General features: G+C 49.9%; 1 long non-coding RNA gene across 1 annotated transcript; it reads left to right on the top strand.

Moving 5' to 3' along the window:
* The first annotated feature begins 4,561 nt into the window (after nt 1–4,561).
* On the top strand, nt 4,562–4,989 carry LOC110726854. Its single transcript, XR_002512409.1, has 3 exons — nt 4,562–4,686; nt 4,766–4,819; nt 4,919–4,989. It is a non-coding gene; the product is annotated as an uncharacterized LOC110726854 (long non-coding RNA).
* The last annotated feature ends 5,633 nt before the right edge of the window (nt 4,990–10,622 follow it).

Here is a 10,622-nt window from a genome sequence, read left to right as displayed (position 1 = left end):
AATCTCAGACGGCATAAAGAAGAAAGTTGAAAGAGCTGGCGGCCTATGGGCAGAAGAATTACCACACGTCCTATGGGCCATCAGAACAACAGCGAAAGGGGAAACTAGAGAAACCAAATTTCTCATTGTGTATGGGGCAGAAGCTGTCTTGCCCATTGAGCACTATGAGCCGACTCTTCTGATTATGCTATTTGATGAAGATGAAAACTAGGAGACCATGCGCCTGGCATTAGACTCACTTCCAGAGCGCAGGGGCAATGCTGCCTTGCGCCATGAGATCTACCGCCTGAGAATGACTCGAGCTTACAATAAAAAAGTACACAAGCGCCCTTTAAAATTTGTGGACTTTGTGTTACGAAAAACGGAGGTAGTGGTAAGGCGAATGAACAAGGGAAGTTAACCCCAAATTGAGAAGGCCCCTACCAAATTTATGAACAAGTAAGAAGCGACATCTATTTTTCAGTTGAAGAGGGACATTATTGCCACATGCCTCAGCAGCTTTCATGTTCTTTGAATTTTCCAGTTTTTGCAGTATTATTTTGATGACTGGAATTTATGCCACAATTAAGATTCATTTTTATGGTCATTTTCCCACATTTGCGGCTTGTTTACATCCTTTTCTTTGCACTTAGTTCCCTTTCCCATTATGCATCTTCTTTCCTAGATTTTGCCCCTTCTCCTACTCTTTACTTTGATTTCCATGCTTATGCTTTGTAGGAACCACCAGGTCTTCAAGAGGAGGAAGCTAAGCTCAAGGAAACCTGAAGGAAGCAAGATTCAGGAGAGGTTCGGCCGAACCCCCTAAAGGTGTGGCCGAACCAGGGTGTGGCCGAACTGTTCATTGGTCCGGCCGAACAATTTTGGCAGTTTCAAGTGGCATTTTGGCGAATTTGCAGGAGTGGCTGAACCTCAGAAGTTCGACCAGACCAGGATCAGGGAGGTTCGACCGAACCTACCCATGGTTCGGCCGAACCTTCCCAGTGTTCGGTCGGACCACTCCTCTATTTTAGCTGGTTGTGTACGGACTATATAAGTCCCATATTAGAAAGTTTTGATGTAATTAGATTAACTTGGTTTTCAATTTCTGCATTTTTAGCTTAATCTAGAGATAGAAACAATATTAGTTTTCATTTTGGTAGAGAGAGAAAGTGTGGATTTGTTTATTGATGAACTTGGATTTTGAAGAAGTAGCTTGTTTAATCTTTTGTAGATCTTCAACTTCAATTAATGAGCAATCTCTTACTGTTTGTCTTTACTTTTGCATTTAATTTTGTTTGTTTACTTTGATTTTCCTTCTTTTCTTATTAATCATGTTGATGCTTATTGATTTGGTGATTGATATTATTTTCAACATGATTTGTGAGTAGTCACTTAGCCAAGGGTGTAGGGATAGTGTAGTTGCTAATTGTTCATGCTTATAATATTGGGATTAAGTTAATTGTGATTAAAATCTTTGCATGCTTGATATTCTATGATCTTCTTGCAAGTGCACATTGTTGGTTCATTATTATCAAGGTGAATCTTTGCTAACAAGGAACGGAAGTTGACTTAGTTAAGGTTCATTACTATCAATTGTTCTTTGATTGCACCTCTTAATATATGGTTCTATTGTGGAAACTGATTAGGGGATTTTGCTCCCACCAATCGGAATGCGCCACGTGGGCCAATCAAGTCCTGCCAAGTGTCCCCCAGTTGGAACTATCAGGGCTTGCCACGTGGCACGCGCTTATTCGTCCACCTTGGACCTATTATGTCATGACACGTGGTGTTTCGGGGTTTTTTGATGTGTCCTGCGGGAGAGTTACAATTCCAAGAATGCCCTTCGACGCCTGTGCCTGCAAAATCACGAAGACTCCTGGGGGTAGGAGCTCCGCCTCCGACGATCAAGTTAGTAAAGATACGGGAGGTAGAATACACGTAATGTGGAAGTTACTTCTCGCGTAATGGGAGAATTCCGCAATTAATATTGCTCGGGGTAAGTGTGTTTCTTTTTTGAGGAGTATTCAATGTGATCAACAAATGTTCCAGCCCCCATTAATGAGGGTCCTTCCACTATTTATAGTGGGGAAGGGATGGTTCCCCTTTTAGGGTTTAGAGGACACGTGTCAGCAGAGGATTGGAGCCCTGCTGACCAATGGTTGGATGCCACGTGTCACTAGGCCATTGGGCCATGTGATTAGGGTATTTTTACCCCAAACATTTGCCCCTCACTGGTGCTGACGTGGCAGAGTGCCACGTGGCGCCGGTGAAAGGTTTTATTTTTTATTTTTTATTATTTTTTTTTTTTGTAAGGATGGAAAAGCAGAAGGCGAAGAGTCACGACTTTTCACCTTCCGGGACAAATTCTATAAATAGGAGAAGATGTCCCCCGAGCTCTCATTTACAAACTTTGCCAAATTTCTGAAGATTTGAGAGCAGCCGGCAATTTGAGAGTTGAGAGCATTCGGAGTTGAGATTCGTTGGGAGCAACCGGTCTACAGACCGTCTGGGTCGTTGCAAGCTAGCCAAAGATTTTCGAGAGGGTAATCAGAGAAACCCAGCCGGATTTTGAACCGCCTGCGTCTTCGCAAGCATCCCAGAGAATTTCCAGATTTTCTTCTAGGTACCGTCTCTATTCTTTCTAGCTTTTTCATGTATTTCCGTTTGAGTCTTTTACTCGCATTTTTGTTCATTGGTCCCATAAGTAGATGGACCCCTTATACCCATACCCGGAACCTAGCTGTGAACTCAGCCGGTTTATTAGTACGGCTGAGTCTAGAACTGGGTCTGCCGCCTCTGTTCTTTGGGACAACCCTTTTTCAACACCCATATCGACCGACTCTGTGTCTGTGCAGGACACAATGGCCAGAATCCGGTCTACTGCCAGAGATCCCAACTACAGAAGTGGGAGCTCAGATGAGCAGCCGCCTGAGGTCCCAGCTTCAGGCGGTGAAATAGAGCATGGAGAGGTAGAGCAGAGAGGCTCACCCGGGGGCGCTCCTAGCACCCCGGGTGATAGCATTTTAAACGAAGAGAGTGCTCCCCTCCAGGAGACCAGAGAGCAGGTAGGCTCTGATAAGGAGGTCTCCAACTCCCCAGCCGGCTCTGATGCCGGTCACGTTCAAAGTAGCAGTAGCAGCTACTTAACCGAATATGAGGATAGCGAGGAGGCGGAGAGGCCTTCCTGGGATAATAGGAACGATCCTCTCATGATCGCCGTCTCCTCCAAGGACCGCGAGCTCATGCGGGCTGCGCTGCCAGATTTTATCAAACGGCGGCCGCTGGGGGGTGACTATACAATAAAGGTCCCGGCTGCTCTGGGAACAATATGGTGGGAGGATGGACAACCGAACGCGAACGCTTGGTTCGGGTGCTACGAGGCTGCCTTCGTGGCCGGAGTCCGCTTCCCTCTCCACGACACAATAAGAGCCATACTTAGGGGGTATGGCCTAGGTCTCTGGCAATTAACCCCCAACTCATGGGTAAATATTTTAGGGTATATCGCCGCCTGCGAGATGCAGGGCCTCAACCCCGGCTGGGAGGCGTTTGCCCACATGCATTACTTGAGTAGGAGCCCAGGCGGCTGGAGAGCCTGGTATACCTTGACCACCCAGCCCAAATACCTTATGACCTTGGACAAGCCATCCAAATGGTCGGACTGGAAGCACCGGTTCTACTTGGTTAAGGCCCCAACTACGGCAGAGAACAGAGAATTCCGGATCTACAACCGGAAACCAGAACTCTTGGGGACCAAGTGCTGCCTGCCCCCTGTCCCGGAGGATGATAGAGAGACCATCCTTGACTCCGGGTTTTTTGAGTTAGTTCCTGACACCCTCTCATCCGGAGAGATAGTAAGGGTACCTAGAAACTGGGTGCCCAAACATGAATTTTTTAGGGACGAATGCTTCTTTTCCGCTTGTGGTCTAAGCAGCATGTTTGAAAAACGTATGTATTCGGAACTCAGCCGGTTTCTTTCGAACCGGATGCTTTTATTTCCTTGCTTATTTATTATTCTAACCGTGTGCCTTCCTCTGCAGAAGAAGCCAAGAGAATGCTGCCCACCGAGAAGACACCGGCTAGGTCGGCTGCCGACATCCGGAAAGCCAATCTCGAGAAAAAACTTGCTGCCCAGGCGGCGAAGAAGGTATAACCGTCTGATCCTTCTTGTTTATGTCAATCCTTTTATCCCATAACTTATATTTTTCTCGTTTACAGGACGGGAAGCAGATGCCCCGGTCCCTTCAAAAACAGGTCAGGCCTCCGCCGACCCAACAAGAGTCTGCATCCAAGGTGCAGAAGACAGCCGACCGGCAAACTACCGGCGGCAAATCAATAAGGGTCCCAGACGGGCCTGGATCTGCGGATGTGCTTTCTGCCATCCCATTGAGGACCGCACCCGGTCCCTCTGAAGGCCGTTCGGGCCGCCAAGGTAACTTCGACCTTAAACTGCTTGATCTGCCCATGCGGGTCAAGTCTTATTCACAGTCTCGATCGCAGCCGGGGGATTCTCCAATCAGCCGGCAATCTATAGGCAGAGCATATGCGAGTTTCGCACCGTCTGTTTCTGGTGCAGATAATTCTCCCCGCTGGCCGGACGGGGCACAATATGCCCGGGCCATGCTGAAAGCCGTCCCCAGGGACGAGAAGGAGGCGATCCCTGGGATCAACTCCTTTAATGCCGACCGGGTGCTGGTCGACCTGGCCGACGTATGCTCCAACAACCATGCGGTAATTTTCTTGACGTGCATTTTCAAGTATGCAGTATTAACCGGCTGTATTTTTGCAGGCTATGCTGCGCGTAGAGGGGCTCAAACGAGCTTATACCCGCAAGTCTGAGGAGGTAAGGAGAAGCAAACGGGCTGTGGATGACGCCCATAATGTTGCTGACTACTCTTTGTACATGCATGGCTTAGAATCTAAATCTATACGCATGGAACAGGCGGAGAAGACCAAAGCCCTCCAACAGCAGATTGATCAGCTGAAAAACCAAGTTGACCAACTGCAGGCGTCCCTGGATTATGCCAATAAAAATTTGGAGGAACAGACAGAGCCCCTCCAACGGCTGAGCAAGGCGGAGACTGAAAATGGCCGCCTTGCCAAAGAGAATGAGCGCCTGCGCAAAGAGGCGGCTGCTGCCAATGAGAACTTCAAGGTCACCTTGGAGTCGGAGCAGGAGAGGCTCATTGAAGAGAATGAGCATGACTGTGCAAACCGGATGCAACGGGCGTTTTCCCTCATCCACCCGGAGGCGGACTTCACCGTCTGGGAACTCGCCTTCAAATATTCTGATCTTGCCATTCTGGCCGAGGAGGCGAATGAGCCGGGGTCCGGACCCTATGACGCTTGGGTTAGGGAGGAGATTTCGCGACGGCAGGCGAAGGCTGCTGAAGAGGAATAAGTCGTTCCTGAAGCCGACGCAGCCGCTCACCCTGATCCAACCCAGAACCAACCGGAATAGGACCGGCTCACTGTTCGCCTGGAGTAGCAACTACTTCCCGGCCTGCGTGCCTAGCATTATCTTGTAATAGCGCCGGATGAGATGGGCTAGGCTGTAATAATTTTTATTTTGAATATAAACATTTTCACCGGCTGAGCCGGCTTTTGAATGCTTTTTATGTTTCCGCACTCCAATATTAGAATTCTTGTTATCTTTTATAAATATTTCTGCGAGGATAACCAAAAGAACCCCGCCGGTAACACTACCGCTTGGGTCTGCGCAAACAGCAAAGAAATTTGCAAAGGTTGCCAAGAAGACCCCACCGGTAACTCTGCCGTCTGGGTCTTCACAAACTAGGCGAAGAAATTTGCAAGGGTTGCCAAGAAGCCCCCACCGGTAACACTGCCGTCTGGGTCTTCGCAAACTTGGCGAAGAAATTTGCAAGGGTTGCCAAGAAGACCCCACCGGTAACACTGCCGTCTGGGTCTTCGCAAACTAGGCGAAGAAATTGGCAAGGGTTGCCAAGAAGACCCCACCGGTAACACTGCCGTCTGGGTCTTCGCAAACTAGGCGAAGAAATTTGCAAGGGTTGCCAAGAAGACCCCACCGGTAACACTGCCGTCTGGGTCTTCGCAAACTAGGCGAAGAAATTGGCAAGGGTTGCCAAGAAGACCCCACCGGTAACACTGCCGTCTGGGTCTTCGCAAACTAGGCGAAGAAATTTGCAAGGGTTGCCAAGAAGACCCCACCGGTAACACTGCCATCTGGGTCTTCGCAAACTAGGCGAAGAAATTGGCAAGGGTTGCCAAGAAGACCCCACCGGTAACACTGCCGTCTGGGTCTTCGCAAACTAGGCGAAGAAATTTGCAAGGGTTCCCAAGAAGACCCCACCGGTAACACTGCCGTCTGGGTAATTGCCCCTGGATAGTGGTCTGGGTCTTTGCAAGCCAGGCGACTATCCATATGATATAGCTCGAATATACACTAAGTGCCAACATTAGATTTGGGAGCCAGTCGGTTTATACTGAATTACCGGTCGGGACTTTGCAAAAGAATCACGCCAGATTAGGATGTCCATTCACCGGTCGGGCTTTTGCAAGCATACCCCTGAATGAATTATGGCCTAGACCAAATGTTTAGGCCTGATTTTAGAGAGTCAGGCGACGGTACTGAGTACCGGCTGTCCTTCCAAAAAGTGAGCCGACTGCAAGTTTGGGGTTGCAAGTTTGGGGTTGCTAGCCTGCCTTTTTTGGTACGAAGGATCGTCAGGCGGATTTGACCGCCTGTGTGATCGCTTAGAACAATTTACCACCCAAATGGGAGATGTTCTCTTCGATGAATTCACCTGTAGGGGTGTCACCGGATGATTTTAGGCCTGCTCTTAGAGAGTCAGGCGGATTTGTCCAAAATGGGAGCCGGCTGCAAGTTTGGGGTTGCTAGCCTGCCCTTTTTTGGTGCGTAGGATCGTCAGGCGGATTTGACCGCCTGTGTGATCGCTTAGAACAATTTACCACCCAAATGGGAGATGTTCTCTTCGATGAATTCACCCGTAGGGGTGTCACCGGATGAAAAAATTAGTTACTGGTGCCGCTTGTGGTAGGCACAAAACATGGCGGCTGTATACAAAATTGAATGTAATTCTCATTAATCATTTGAAAATTTTTAAGAGATGTACAATGCTTAGAAGTAGTATTTTTTGAGGTTATCTACATTCCAAGTTCTAGGCAACTTTCTTCCGTCTGGAGTTTCCAGGCGGTAAGTGCCGTCTCGTACTTCTTCAAAGATCCGGTAGGGTCCCTCCCAATTTGGGGTTAATTTGCCTTGTTCATTGGCCCTACCGGTTGCCTTCATTTTGCGAAGCACAAAATCTCCTTCTTTCAAAGGTCTTTTACGAACCCGCTTGTTGTAGGCTCTAGTCATACGCAGACGGTAGATCTCATGACGCAAGGCAGCATTCCCCCTTCGCTCTGGAAGAGCGTCTAATGCCAACCGCATGGCTTCCCAGTTAGCCTCCTCATCATATAACATAATGCGTAGAGTAGGCTCATAATGTTCAATGGGAAGAACTGCTTCAGTGCCGTATGTCATGAGAAATGGGGTCTCACCGGTTGCCCCCTTTTCGGTTGTCCGGATAGCCCAAAGGACATGAGGTAATTCCTCCGCCCATAGTCCACCGGCTCTTTCTACTTCCTTCTTTATCCCGTCTGAGATCAACTTGTTAAAAGCCTCAACTTGAGATCTTTCTCCACCATGATCCCTCCACCATGATCCCTCTTTTTCTGCCTAACCGGCTGCTTTTTGGGGTCTACGGCTAGCTTGTGGACAGCAAGATCCGGGCTGACGCCTGGCATCTCTTCCACTTCAAAGGCAAAGATGTCTTTGAATTCCTTCAGCAGCTGGAGCAAACCTTCTCCCAACCGTTCGAAGGCTACCATCCCGACCTTGACTGTTCTTTCAGGACGGCTGTCATCTAGGATGACATCAAGGCAGTCACCAGCCGGCTGAGGTCGTTGGTCATCTGACCTTTCCCCGGCTAGTGATTGCCATTTCTCCTTTTTGACGGGTGCCAGTTGGTCCGCCTTTCTTTTCATACCGGCTGCCCTTGGAGCCGGGACTGCTGGATCGCAGTTATCAATAACTATGGGCTCGCCCTGGCCGGCTGCACCCATAGTTGTCTTGACGTCAGAGAGATAGCACTCTCTTGCCGTCTTCTGGTCCCCGCTTAAGGCACCGACTGTACCATCATCCTTTTGAAATTTGACCAACATGAGGGACGGGATGATGACAGCCTTAGATGCGTTGAGGGTAGGACGGCCAAATATCATGTTGTAGGCGGACAGCTCCTCCACAACTAAAAACTTGACTATCATGTGGCGTCCTTGCCCCTTTTCACCCAGCCGGATCGGAAGATCTATGCTTCCGACCGGATGCACTACTCCACCCCCAAAACCGACTAGTGGGTGAGGAGCCTGGTGCATGTTACCGGATGTGTACTTGAGCTTGGTCAAGCACTGATAACTGATTAGGTCAGACGAGCTCCCGGTGTCTATTAGGATCCGGCCAACTTTCTGGTTGGCAACCTTGCATTCGATGACGATGGGGTCATCATGAGGCCGCCTGACCTTGCCCCGGTCCTTTTCAGAAATAAGGACGTCAGGGAAGATGTCTTTCGACGCCTGGCCCTCATCCACTGAGTTGACCAGCTTCCTGATGTTGTCTTTGGTGCCCCGGATGGTGGGACCCCCTCCGGCAAAACCGCCTGCTATGGTGAAGATGGTCTCTTCATCCGTCTCGGAGTTTACTGGGCCGGTTTTTGCCGCCTGCCCTTTCTTGGCCTGGGTATTACCCCTAGCCTTGGGTAGATAGGACTTTAGGGCCCCCTCATCTGCCAGACGGTCCAATAGCCGCACGAGGCTATAGCAGCCATTGGTGTCGTGGCCAACATCCTCGTGGTATTGGCAATACTTGCTCTTGTCCCGTTTATTCACGGGGCTTTTCATTTCAGCCGGTTTGTCGAGAGACATCCGGTCTTTGATTTCCAGGAGGATGGTGGAGCAATCTTTTGTGAACTCGTATTTGGGGACATATGGTTCTGACTTCCGCCTGATCTTCTGGGCCGGCTGTCCTGATCGGTCAGCTGCCCAGACCCCTTTTCTCTTTTCTTCCTTTCTTGCCGGCTTATGCTGTTGCCGGCTCTCTTTTTTGTCAGACTTTATATAATCTGACGGCTGCTTGACAGCACAAAGCTCCGTCGCCTGTATATAGGCTTCAGCTTCAATTAACGCCTCTTGGAGGGTAGCAACCCTCTTCCGGACGAGGTCAAACTTAAAGGTCGACCCATCCTTCAGACCTCGAAAGAAGTCTGTATAGGCCACTTCGTCTGATAGTCCTGGAATCTGAATTCTCATCAGATTGAACCGTCTGACGTATGACCGGAGGCCCTCCCGGTCGCCCTGCTGTATTGCCCCTAGGTCGAGGCTAGTCTTTTTGGCAGGAATATTCATTGAGAAATTTGACGTAAACAAGTACGCCAAAGTTCGAAAGCTGTTGATGCAACCGGCTGGTAGGTTACCAAACCACCGTTGGGCTATGCCCTTGAGGGTAGCCGGGAAGCATCGACACCAGACGGCATCATCTAACCCCTGAAGGTACATGAGGTTAGAGTAGGCCATTAGATGGTCTTCTGGGTTGGTGGTGCCATCATAGGCCCCCACCAAAACATTCTTGATCTTAGGCGGCTGTGCCGCCTGGGTTATCTCTGGTGAGAACGCTGTTGGCTGTTCCCCCAAATTTAGCAGGCGCAGCTGCCAGTCCGTGGGTTGGAACGGCTGCTGCGCTTGCCCACCGAAAAGACCCGGTGACATGAAAGGGGATCCACCCAACCCATTCGTTGTGCCGAATAGGCCAGGCTGGATCACTTTGGGTCCAGACCGGGAAGAAGCTTCGCCCGTCTGGCTCCTAAGGTTCGTTCCCGTACGCCTGTGTGAGATGTCATGGAAACTGTCCGGGAAGGTCGATGTTGAGGCCGACGCAGACGCCTGACCTCGCTTCTCTTGGAGAAATGTGCGGGCGTCTGAGAATGTTTTCTTGGAGCCATCCGGCTGTACGTGCCGGATGGCCTTTCGCAGCTCCCCTTGAGGAAAACGGAGTCTGCTTGGATCAAACCTTAAGCCCTCCCCCTCCTTTGGCTTGGGATGAGGGGTAGGAACTCGTTCTTTGACCGCCTTCTTTCCAGAAGGCTTCTTGGCCGGCTGACCCTTCTTTGGAGTAGCTGACCGGATGAGGCTCTTGATCTCACCCTTGAAACTATTCATGAAAGACATGAGTTCGTTTCTTGTAACGGGGGCTGAGCCCTCCACCGTTTGGGCAATTCCAGCCGGTTGCCCGGCTGGGTTGTTGGGAGCAGCTTGGCTGATTTCCCGTTCTCTTCTATCTTTAGCACGAGGGTGCTTCGTTCTGAAAGACCCATCCGGGGCCACATATGTTTCAATCTCGTCGCCACTTTCATGGTCCGTCTGGACCTCAGGCTCGACCTCAGGCCGTTTGCCCTGATTCGGTGACACAGTATCAGAAGTCATCTTAGAAGTACTCTCCCCACAGACGGCGCCAAATGTTTCGGGGTTTTTTGATGTGTCCTGCGGGAGAGTTACAATTCCAAGAATGCCCTTCGACGCCTGTGCCTGCAAAATCAAGAAGACTCCTGGGG

Source organism: Chenopodium quinoa, unplaced genomic scaffold (genome assembly GCF_001683475.1).
Source record: "Chenopodium quinoa cultivar QQ74 unplaced genomic scaffold, ASM168347v1, whole genome shotgun sequence".
NCBI classification, from domain to species: Eukaryota; Viridiplantae; Streptophyta; class Magnoliopsida; order Caryophyllales; family Amaranthaceae; genus Chenopodium; species Chenopodium quinoa.
This window is presented reverse-complemented; position numbering and strand designations above follow the sequence as displayed.